This window comes from Tachysurus vachellii, chromosome 4 (genome assembly GCF_030014155.1).
Source record: "Tachysurus vachellii isolate PV-2020 chromosome 4, HZAU_Pvac_v1, whole genome shotgun sequence".
Lineage (NCBI taxonomy): Eukaryota > Metazoa > Chordata > Actinopteri > Siluriformes > Bagridae > Tachysurus > Tachysurus vachellii.
Genome location: NC_083463.1, coordinates 20,316,916 through 20,330,063, shown reverse-complemented (window position 1 = coordinate 20,330,063; position 13,148 = coordinate 20,316,916). Strand labels below are relative to the sequence as shown.

Below are 13,148 nucleotides of genomic sequence, written 5' to 3'. Positions count from 1 at the left end.
TTACAGCAAAAGGAAACCCAGATTAATGTTACAGATAGCTCCTGCTATCCTCCTAGACAGTACTCAAGCAACAGAATGATCTTGTGAGATGAGTGATCAAGTCAAGTCAAGACAAGTCACTTTTATTGTCACATCACCACGGCACATGTGCCTTGGTGAGTGAAATTCTTGGGAGCGAACTCCAGAAATTGCAGAACAGTTTACATACAGTAATTTAAACGAAATTAAGAACAGTTTACATATGGGTGAAAATGTGCAAAATGCTCAATACCGGGTGAAATGTGCAAATGTGAAAAGATGCAATATGCTCGTACATGGTCAGTACACACAGTGTACTATTGGACATATTTACAATGCACTACACATTATATACAATATGTACTTTTATATATTATGTATGTATAAGTATTAATATAAATCTAAATAAATATAAATCTTATATATATATATATATATATATATATATATATATATATATATATATATATATATATGTATATATATATATATATATATATATATATATATATATATATATATATATATATATATATATATATATATATATATATGTTAAGGTGCAACAGACTGTACAGATACAGAAGTGTCCTGTGGTAACAGATAGATTAATGTCAGGTAGATTATTATATTAAATAAAATGCAGTGTGTGTGTGTGTGTGTGTATAGTCCAGTGTGTATAAATGCGGTGTGTGTATAGTCCAGTGTTGAACTGTTGGAGTTAAAGTGCAGTGTGTGGCATACCATATTGTGGAAGTATGCTGTATGAGATAGTTTAAAATGTATTATTTCTCAGAAATATGCCATATTGAAACACAGTAGACAGACAGACAGGCAGACAGACAGATAGATAGATTCTTTTTTGATAGATAGATTCTTCTTTTTTTTCAAACTGGACACTATTGTCTACTAGCCTCAGCACCAGCAATTCCAGATGGTCTAAATTTGAACCAAAGACAGGAACTTCCTTTAGATAAGCTTGGCAATGCAGTTGTCCAGATTCACTTTGTTGTTCACCCAGACAGCCCGTAAGGCATCTTGTTACATTGTGTTTGTATCTATCCAGTGTCAAAAGGTCTTCTCAAAGTATGCTCTGACAGTGGTAGGAAACAGACTCATTAGTTTAGACAGCATAGTCAACTGTACTTAGCACCACCACTTCCAGGGGTCTAAATTTGACCCAAAGACAGACTTTTGATAAGTTGATTCTGCCCATTTTTTAAATGTTGACACAGCTACATGTCAGAAAGGTCGATTAGGTCACTGGAGTTCTAACATCACACAAAGCCATTCATAAAGCTGTCAAACAAGATCTAAACTGTAAATCGTCCACACACCCAACAATAGCAGAATCATCTGAGATCAAGTCAAGGCAAGTGATTTTAATGTCATGTGTCCTGATGTACAATGAAATTCTTACTTGCATGTCATTTCTCAAGACCACACAAAACAATTAAGAGATATGCACAGCTCGAAGACATTACAATATCCATCCTACATTCAGCCACAACACACAAAAACACAGTATACAACCACAGGAGAAAAACATGTACATTGTTAAGAACTTCTGTAGGTGACGTGACACCAATTTGTATTGAAAGTCAAAAGGGCAGAGGGTAAACAGGAAATGAGAAAGGACCATCCTTGGGGGCCTCCTTTGTTGCTCACTACATTTTTGGACTTATAGTTCCTTTGCCTCACAGACTGTGGTCTGTTAGACAGGAAGTCTGTGATCCATGAGATGAGATCATAAGGACACACACCTGCATTTCATTCAGTTTCCTTCCTTGAAATGGTGACTGGGTTGTGTTAAAAACGGAAGAGAAGTAAAATAAAAAAAAAAAACATTGTTCTCACAGTACTGCAAGTAAGATTAAGCCATCTGCAGGATGAAAATACTTACTTACCCAATGTGGGGCTAATATGCAAGTAGGAATGGGGTCCCACGTTTGATGAACAAGTGGCCCAAGACCAAATCTTCATGTTAAGAGATGTTACTGTTACTGGTCCATAATGATTGAGGCCCCTAAACCTACTCTTCTAAAGTATTTATACTACGCACAGTGCTACATAACTGAAGTACTGAGCCATCCTCAAACAATCATGACTGCTGCTGATGAATAGGTATCAGCAATTCTGCTGATGACTGTTAATGTGTTCTCTGTGAGGTGTGAGGAAGTGGATAGTTGAGAGTTGAAGTGTGACAACCAGCTGGTGGCCTGGGAGATAGGTGATAAAAGCTGATGGTTTTCGCATTACAGTTGGACCTTATCTGTTTTCTCTTTTTCCCATCTCCATGTACCTACTAAAATTTCCTTGTTATTTCTTGTAAAAAAAAAACCTTCCTGAAGCTAATCTAGGTTTGGAAAAAGTATACATGGTGGGGAATATATGTATCTACATAAAACTACAGTCCACTACACTATTAAATCTGTACTTATATGGTTTGTATAGCACACATCAATTGCTTTCCTTCAGAGCTCTATTTGGAGGCTTTATGTGGCCATCGTGTCACTGTCCTTATGATTACAGGTTGCTGTTGGAAAATCAGCCTGTACTAAGACATAAACAGAACTCGGACGTGGTCTAATCTGCCACGTGTTAGCTGAACAGTGAAGCTATAAGCGTAACTCTTATTTGATTGCAGAAAGACTTATGTATTATTCTGCCTGAATGACCAGCTAAAATAGTTAATGGAATCTAGTTAAAATGCTGGAGAATAGAATATGATATAAATTATTTGTAATTTGCATATAGACTACTTTACCTTTACTACTTTTCCTCTGCTATTCACATGAACCTCATTTTCCATTACGAGGCAAGCTGAAGTTTAAATGTCAGTTTTGTCCTTTTTAGTTCAACCCTACTTTCAGACTGTCTCCATTTTAGTTCTTCAGGAATTAGGCCCTTCTCTAGGGGAACAGTGTTGGATGTGCTAGAGTTGCTGTCATGCGTTATCACGAAATAACATCAAGCTTGTAATGATCTACAGCATTTGCCTTTGGCTTATTCTTGCAACCAGATCACAGCCTTGATGTTATTCCCACACTCCCTCTTGTGTTCTGTTGTCAAGTCAGCTTTTATTGTGAAATGTAATCAGGATGCAGAGTATATGAAAACAATGACATTTTTGTGCTACAGTAACATGTTCTTACTTGTTCTTACTTGATACTGATATTAGTCCGTTTCACTTAACAACAAGTAAGGGCATTTGTTTTAAATGCATAATCAACACATTGAAAAGGCAATAGTGCGGCATCAAGTTTGAAGTTTTTAGGTCTTCCTTACTTGAATTCTCTTTCATTGTTTCATTATTAAATGTTCTATCTGTGCATTAGGTAATTTCTTTTGTGGTGTAAAGCTGGCTTTTCACTATTACTTAAAATCGATAGTGCCATCCAGAATTATTGAGAGTCTTGATGAAAAAATATAATACTATAAAGCTCAAACTGGACAATTCATTCATCTTCAGTAGCATCTTTACCAAACAGCCCCAAAACACAATTCACCACAGTCCTTTACAGATACTATATCAGAGGTATCAGATGTTTTTCCATGTATGAAGTTTCCTTTTGTTGACAAATACAAACGTATGAAGCCACTAAATCAGCGGTGTCCAATCTTATCCACAAAGGGCCGGTGTGGGTGCAGGTTTTCATTCCAACCAAGCAGAAGCCATACCTGATTCCACCTGTTTAATCAGGTGTTCCTGGCTTTTAGTAGACTCTGGTGTGGCTTCTGCTTGGTTGGAATGAAAACCTGCACCATACCGGCCCTTTTCGGATAAGATTGGACACCACTGCACTAAATCCCACTGCACTAAATTTTTCCAAACAATGTGTTGTCATAAATGTGACATTTAATTGGTGAATTTAAAACTTTATTATCTCATTATCTTGAGCGAAATGTAAAGGTGATACAGCAGTCTCCTAGAAGACAGTTTCCACCCCTCATATGCATTGTGTACAGTAGAATGGCGACACAAGACATTGTTTTTTTGGACAGTGTTTAATTACTCTTATTTATTAAGTGAGAAAATAAGATAAATAAGATAAAAGCTGAAGATAAAATTATGTGTTATATAAACAGTTTATTGTCTAAATAAATTATAGTATTTGTGAAATATAAAGTTGTGATTTATGTTGTGGTAATAGAAAGATGAAGGATGTAAAATTCAACACAGAAATGAGCATTTTATTATCATGTTATTATGCCAAAAATGCCCTGTAAGATGTTTTGTTTGTTTGGAGGTTCTTTTACTATAATACAATGTGCTCTGTTATATAGTTCAGCAAACTAATGGAGTTGGAGCTGAACAAGGACCGAAAGCTTTGTTATGGTGCTTTTTATCTGAATGTTATTGCACTTGGCCTCAAAGTGCAGTGAACACTGGAAGAATGTTAATCAACCTCATTAGTAGAGTGACTTGACTGCTAAGGGTAGTGCAACCTAGATCATAGTGCCTCAGTCATTCTGATAATATTAGTCCCAGAAACATCATGTCTGGGCATCCAATAATATTAATATCATAGCATGTTTTATACTATTTAATGGCTCCATGAAATAGTCTAAACATGTTTTATACTTTTTAATTGAGCCATAAAACACGATATTTTAAGTGATTACTGAAAGACTAGCTGTCTGACTGTCTTCATTTAAAGTATGATATATGCTCAATAATTTTGCATTAGACAACTTTGTAATACGCCTTTGTAATAAAACTTTGTAATAAGCCTGTTCGCTTGATTTAATAATGGTAGGCTATGCATTCCAGCTGTTTCAGAGATGTCCATTACAGGCAGTACTGAGTGTTGTAAATGGGTGAGGGATGAAGGTCTGAATTATTCAGGGTGCTCAGCACTAAACTGGGGACTTAGAACATGTGTGTTAAGACAGAGGCTGGAAAGTCTGGTTCCTCTGTAAACTGCCTAGGATTGTTCGCTGCTTTTGTGGTGCCTTGTAAATCGTAATTGGCAAGTTGTAATAATGTCATTTCCCGCCTTGTCATGTTCAACATCAAAAAAACATGATAGTTTGTCTTGTTAGCTCTGTCACAGCACATAAAGCACCTTTAACTGCATTTTTAAATTTACATGCCTGAGTGGTTGTTGGTATTGTTCATGCAACACTTTGGACTTAAATGCAACACAGGAAGAACAGCAGACAATTGTGAGTAGCTTACCAACAAGCTAGCAAGCAATCAATAGCAAGCAGCAACAAGCTAAATAGCTAGCAGTAGTTATAATTCTAATGTTAATGATTATTTTCTCAAAACAAAGATTAGTGATGTTAGTGTAATAGATTAACCATGTACTGTGTCTGTAACAAACCTATTTTACAACTAGAGAAGGGGTAATATTCATTGTTCGCAGTTTAGACAGCATGTTGAGCTGACGTCATTCATGTGTCTTAAGGCAGCTGCTTTTTAAGAGGGCTGAAGTGTCAGGATTCTGTGTAAACCTCTTGAGATGTTTAGCTTTACCCTGGGTGATATCATGCCATTTTTGATAGTACCTATACCCCAAAGATATACATCATTAGTATCTACAAGGGCTTCTCCTTGGTCGTTCGTCATGTACAGTAAGCTGCTCTAACAAGCCACTTGGCCACATCATTTTATGCCCAAAACTCACCGTTGTTTCATTGTTCAATTGCTGTTGTAAGAAACTTGAATAAGAAACTTGTGTTAATAAAATACCTTTCCTATGTATGTATACAATACAGAGTTGTGGGCTAATCCTAATTGTCTTAGAATGTAGGCTGCATTTCTCAGCTCTAGTCAACATATCCTTCAACCTGGAACATTGGTGGAAATTCTTTGAGATTAATTGAAATGTTATGTCTGTGGTTTCATCATTTTTGTAATACTTTATGTCTAAGCTGTAGAAATAGGCAGTAACAACACAACAGAAATGCACAGTACACATTGAGCTATGAGCTTGACAGTTTCATGTTTGGACCTTCACAATAGTAGCTTGGAATAAAAAAAAATGGATGGGGAACAAAATTAAGCCATAGGACCAATATATAATGACTATTAATGTTGGTCCAAAATGTAAATGTCTGAACACACAACCTTTATTTATTTATTTTATTTATTTTAGTTTTTTTATTTATTCGTTCTTATTTTATTTTATTTTATTTCATTTTATTTTATTTTATTTTATTTTATTTTTGGTTTTTCCTGCCATTTACAACTGGGCACTTTGTGCAGCCTGAATATATCAGGTTTCTGTTCTGACAAGACTTTTCCAAATGAAAACGCAGGTGTGTATGCTCCCAGCCATATTTAAAACTGATTTAAATCCAACTGCTTACATTTCAGGAGGAGATCTGTGAGGCATTTTAGCCAGTGGATATACAAACTAAATACATCCATGTTTCCAAAATCTTCCAATAAGATCTATTTAACAAAAGTTTTTTTTTGTTTTTTTTTGGAATATCGCTCATTAAATTATTTGATTTTAAATGTTCCTCTTGTTGAACATATACAATATGGATAGCAAAAGTCTACAAACCCCTGTTAAAAAGAACATATTTGTGATGTAAACTAAAGAATAAATATAATTAAAGATAAAGACTTTCTGAACATTTTCACCTTTAATGTAAATATACAACTCATACGCCATTGAAAAGGCCACATTACAGAGAAGAAATTCTAATAATTAAATTGAATAAGTGTGCAGACCTCTAAACTAATATGTTGTTGAAGCACCCTTTGATTTTATTAAAGCACCTACTTTTTTTTGGGTCAGAGTTTTGGCTCACATCTTGACTCGTGCACAACCTACTTTATGGTCTACAGGTTTCTATAAAGATTCCCCAAAAATTCCTGGAATTCTAATGGAGTGTGCGCAATCAAAGTAGTACCAGGCTTTGCCTCTTGGTAGTATAAACGTACAATGTTTACCATGTGTGTGGTATTTGTGGTATTTTTTTTGAAGTTGTGCACATGACTTTGTCTATTTCTTCTTTTCAATGCCATTGGCAGAGATTAAAGAGCAAAGAAGTTGAGTGAAATTTAGTTTTTTGAATGAAAAGCTGCTTGATGAAGAAGTGACTCAGCTAGAACAAGCTTTTCAAGTGCTCTGTGTCCTGATGCATCTCTAAAACAAAAAAAAAACACGTCAGGTCAAATCACACATGAAGACAATGATGATTACATTTTTTATTTATTAATGGTTTTAGCACAAAAAGTTATTGGTGGGTATTTTAAAAACCTTTTTTTGAGTTATTTTAATGGCCAATATATCATTTTATCTAGCCTTTCCAACACATATATACACACCACACAAGCTATAAACCACAATGCCACAATTAGGGCTGCTCTCTAATAACAATAAATGTGATTAAAGCGATTCATGTTTATTTATGTTCAATTGAAATATGTTGTTTGTCTTTTGTTGTTTTAGAAAATAAAGATCGATATTAGAATCTTTTAGTAAAATAGACTTTTACAGGGAAAAAAAATTTTGAACACTAGTTTTTGTTCATACAAAGTTCATTCTAATCTTGAATTTTGCTTGAGATCAGGTTGGTTTTACTTATTATATACCGATTTACTGGTTTTAGCCCAATTATTTTTAAAAAGTAGGTTAAATTTAGAGCACCGTGTTTGTTGGTAATAATTGTTGCACAGTTTATTAATAACTTCAATAACTGCATCAACACTATTTAAAATAATATTTATCAGTGAAGGATATTGCAGTTGAAGTTCTTTGTATTGATTGAGGCTCATTTTTATTGTAAAGGGCCGTTATGCCCATAAGTATTTTCCATTGATTCTTAGTCTTCAAAAAGCTACTGCGTGTCTCTTATTTAGAAATAAGAGACCTGCAGCCATATCACCATTTTGCAGAGAAGATTTGCCAACCCTCCTGTGTACTCTTTTTACATTGTTTCCTTTGCACACACCCTGTCTTTGGACAAAATAATATTGTGTGCTGTCAGTTGTGCTTAATGTATTTGGACACAAAAGACAGCAGATCTTGGGCAGCTGGCCTGTTCATATCCACCTAGAGTGGAAAAAAGAGTAATCTGTTTGGTGGGGTTTTTTTTTAGCCTTTGATGGATGGAGTGAGCTAATGTTTAAGACAAAGCATGTGATGATAACAGCCTACACAGAACTCCCTTTCCTTATCTCTGCACTGTATTTAACATGTATGTAATGAGAAACAGAACAGATCAGAGCTAAATGAATGAGCATTTGAATATAAAAAAAATCATCTTTCACAAATATCAGTCTGTATGGTAACATTGACATTTGAATTCTGGCTGCATATAAGGTACTAATAATTTGCGGCATAAACCAAAGGGTGGGGATTGACAGTGTGGGAGAAATGACGCTGGGTTGCAGGAGATGATCCCACCCACTCTCTCTGTCTGTCTGTTTCTTTTTTCGCTCAATGTCTCTGTTTCTGCCTCTCTTTTTCACTCCTTGTGCTGCAGCAGTGTGCCTCCGAGCATGCGGCACATGGATCAGGATGTGTTTCCATAGCAACAATAGTACCCCCCCAACCCACCCACCATCTTCAGTGTGACCCGATGAAAAGCAGTGTGGGTGTGTCAGTGTGTTAATGCGTGGATGTGACTGGAATCCTAATATAGACAGAAATAATGGAATATTTGATGTACAGTGCAATAAAGTGACTTGATTCACCTTAAGGTTACATTGCATGGCTCTTGTTCAGCTGGGTTTGTCATGTGTCATTTTCCATTTACTCATCTCTTTCAGTCTCTAAACGTGGCAGAAATATAAGTGCTTCAGAGCCATCAGAAAGATATATGGAATTGTAAAATTCTAGTGTCGAAGTATAATATTTTGAGTTGCATCACATAATAATAACATATTAAATTTATTTTGTTAAGGTGTAGTGCCAGTTGAGCTATCAGACCATCAGCTGGACACACACAACAAACAAAGCAACTGGGGATGAAAGAGTTCCTACTGCTATTCATGCCACTAGCACCCATCTCACACTGTTACACGTTGGGGCTTGCCTGGGATGGGTAGCAGAGTGTAGGTCAACTGTGTTAGCAAGGTCAAGCTGGAACATGACTTGACAATGCATTCACTACTAAGTCATTCCACAATTCAGAAAGATTATTGTGATGCCACATTTTGAATTTATTTTGCACATCGACAGTGATTTGGTCACAATATAAATGAACTTATAAAGGAAGACATGAAATTATGTGTCCACAAGAAAGATCAAATAACTATGATAATAGAGTATTCTGTGTGTGGCTTTTTTACACAGAGTACAGAATACTGACATATTTTTTGGCAGGTAAAATCCTTTTGCAGTGATTTTCCAGCCTAGTGTTTAAAAAGACATGCAAAGACTAAATGCAGGACATCAGTGAAACATACCGGCAGACAACATCATTAGCATGAGTGCTCAGCTCTTGCAGTCTAAATCTATTGTTTCTCTGGCCTTTTGCCACTTCATTTTTAAAATAAAATTGATTCTGCTCTGTTCTGAAGGAATCTATGGTTCAAATGAGGTTATTTCAAAACATAGATGGATTCACAGAATAGTATGGCAACTATTTAGGTCAACTATGGGGTTGAGGTTATAAATGCCCTAATTTGTGTCATGTGTAGCTTGCTCTCTCTCTCTCTCTCTCTCTCTCTCTCTCTGTCTCTCTCTCCCTTGCACTCTCTCCCTCCCTCTGTCTCTCTCCCCCCTCGCTCTCTCTGTCTCTCTCCTTCTCCTGTCTCTCCCTCTCTCTCTCCCTCTCCTTCTCTTTCTCCCTCTCTCTCTCCCTCTCCCTCTCTCTCTCTCTCTCTCTCTCTCTCTCTCTGTCTCTCCCTCGCTCTCTCCCTCTCTCTGTGTCTCTCTCTCCCTCTCTCTCTCCCTCTCTCTGTCCCCCACCCCACCCCCCTGTATGTGTGTGCGTGAGCCAGAGCAACTGTTACACCTATGCAAAGAAAAAGACACTGGTCTGGCTTTGCTTATATACCAAGAGAGCTTACAGTAAATGGCAGGATAGGAGACACACCCTAAAGTAAAACATTACCTCATGATCTTTAGTACAAGGTCATTAATGCAGATTTAGCAACACCATCTGAACGCATAAGGCACATTTACAAAGTTGTGAAAACATCATTTGACTTGTAATGAAAGCGCATTACTCTGTAAATGTTTTTCTTCTGATTTATGTGCATTGTGTAATCAGTAAGTAATGATGGTTGATGTGTTATGCAGTTTAATCATATGATCCACTGTGTGATCAAATAATATAAGGTTATTTTTACTCTGGATATATTATTCTACGTAAGAAACAAAACGTTTACTTAATACTGGTAACACCACAGTAGTAACTCACAGACAGCACAGTGTCAGAGTTGTTGGGTTGCTTTTAGTAGGAAACTTTATTCATTAGATTATTCAGCAGCCCAGATACATAGAAAAGTATTGAGATGATAACAAGTGAGAGCTGGTAACCAATCAGGGGAGAGAATGAGTCTAAACAAACCAAACCCGAGTCAGTGTAATAGTCAAAACAACACTGGATTTACTATTATTTTTTATTGCTGAACGTCTTGCTGGTTTATCCTCTTGGAAAAATTTATATCTTTACCCAGTGGTGAAGGTGTTTGGCTAGAGAACGCACAGTGATTAACTAGTCACTGGTTTCTTTATACTTTTTTTTGCAAACTGATTGATATTGGGTGAGAGTGAGTAACCCTGGACAGTGGATTAACTAATCTCTGATTCACAAATAATCCAGCCAACACAGCAGTGTACTGTGAGATTACAGCAGAATTGATATGTATCATAATGTTAACGTGCCTATAATTCTGAGGAAACAGTAGTGTGTATTAATATTGTCAGTCACAAATACTTGAGCTGTGTTTAAAGTGTGTACTACTATACTGGAGAGTCTGGCATCATTACAATTTAGTCAAACTACATAGAGCACATTATGAAGTTTGGGACATTGTCTTGATTCTCTGTGAATGTGTATTGAGATAGAACTCACAGCTAAAAGATTAATGTAATATAAACTGCGCTTCTGCAGGCAGCTTACAACTGCATTTTGTCTCAGAGAACTCATAATGGCAGTCTTACATCCTGTAGTTTCAAAAATGCAAGTAGACAGAGGAGTCGTGATTAGGGGGCAAATAATTGTTTATGGACATGATGACATTTTTCTTTTACCATGGTTATAAGGCTAATAGGGAAAAGGAACTGGCAATTTTAATCATTTCTGTCTCTAGATGTAGTATTAGAACATATTTTCTTTCAGGATTCTGTCATTACAAATAGTAATTGTCAAAAAAAGAATACACAACAAGAGTTTGTGCATTTCAGTGAGATGTAGCAACACTTAGAAGATCCAAATCTAAATCTACACCTTCCTTTAATTCAACAGTGACAAAACTCCTCCCTATTTTTACAAGCCAGGTTTGTTGAAAACAGGCTTCCTTGTTTTACATTTTCTGCCCACACCTATCCCTATATATCCCTATGTATCTCTTTGTACAAGAATTACAAAGCACACAGTCTTAATTTCACAATCGGTTAGAAATTTGCTTTTTGGTATCTTTAGTTTTTAACCCAGAACAAATCTATTTGCTTAGGTGTCTATGGCTATGGCTGTGTTTATAATTAGGCTTAAGCATTTTAATCTAGAGGCAGGTTGCTATGTCATATAATAAGTGTAATAATGTGTGTATATGTGTATATAGTATAAAATGTAGTATATGGTTTCATAAACTGCTTCTAGATTATTTCTCTCAGTTAACATTACTTTTTCATGGTATGTTATTATTTTTACTCTTCTGCATTCTGTATTACTGTCAGTTGAGGAACAAAAGAAACATACTGTGCGTGGCCATGTTTCTCAGTAACAGCTGAGTGGTGGGCGCAGTAAGTAGAGCTGATAAGAGGCTCTATTAGTCTTCACACAAAGTAAAACTTATCATGAACGATAAAGAGACAGTGTTGGTGGAGATAATCTGCCCTGCAGATCTCTGCATAAAACCACAACATAATAAAGCAAAGGCATAAATTCTGTAATTAATATGGTTTATGTGATGCTGCTGCTGAGGTTGACAATAAAACAGATAAGAACTATTAGTGGTTATTTGATTATAATCACACTAAAAAAATGAAGAATAAACAAACAAACAAACAAATAAATAAATAAATAAATAATAATAATAATGCTTCATTGTCTGAAGTCTCTGAATATCAAACTTGGAGATCTGAGATGAAATAGATTTTTCCTAAAAAGGAAAAAAAAGGTTTAAAAATAATCTTGATCTGAACACTGGGTGTCGCTATCACGTAAAACCAGATCCAAAGGCTGATCAGATCCCAATGTGTTCCTCTCCAATACATAATGTTATAATGTTAATACGGATCTAAGACTCTTTCTCTTTTAACCAAAGTCACTAAAGATAATATCTCTATTAAGCATATATGAAAGGGTGCTTAAAACTCACTAATCTGTATATTAACCTTTACTGTGTATGATTCTATTTAAATGCATTTCTCTCAAGACATATATTAGTTTTTCCATCTGGCTCCTAATAAGAGTAAGAGCTGTTTGGACAGTGTGTCTTGGACTAAGGCAAACATTTCTGGGTCAGTGCCCTTGGTCAAGCTGCTCAGTCTGTGTCTGATGAGTGTTGTAATAGACAGATGTGCCTGTGTTTATCTGAACACCAACAACACTGATAAACAGCTCAGATTACATCCAGCTCTTTGCATTCATGCATGTTGCTTCAGATTTTCTTCAGATTTGTATTGATGGCCTACAGACCAACTGTAAATATAGTCTGGAAGTCTTGATGTGTTTTTGGGCCCCAAAAAGAAACTATTTAAAAATAGTTACCTGTGCTTGAAATGTTCACAAAAATAATTGATAAAAAAAGGGACATGATTCACTTTGTGGATTTTTTGTGTTTACCAGATGATGTGCTCTCAATTGCACTTCACATCAAGACTTCTTTAGAACTCAGAGCTCAGATGCATTAAACTGAATAATAGATAAATGACGATCTAAAATGCTTATTTGACATGATGCTCTAATCTGTGGCTGGAAAATAGAGAGTACAAAAAAATAGCTAAAGTGAAATACCAGAAGTGTCTTAAAAAATAAATAAAAATAAGATT

The 13,148-nt window shown here is 35.7% G+C and overlaps 1 protein-coding gene across 4 annotated transcripts in view; it reads left to right on the top strand.

Annotated features, from left to right (window-relative positions):
- The window catches only part of nav1b (neuron navigator 1b), a 69,469-nt gene that overhangs the window by 21,065 nt on the left and 35,256 nt on the right, over positions 1-13,148 (top strand). The gene's annotated exons all lie outside the window — the stretch shown is intronic.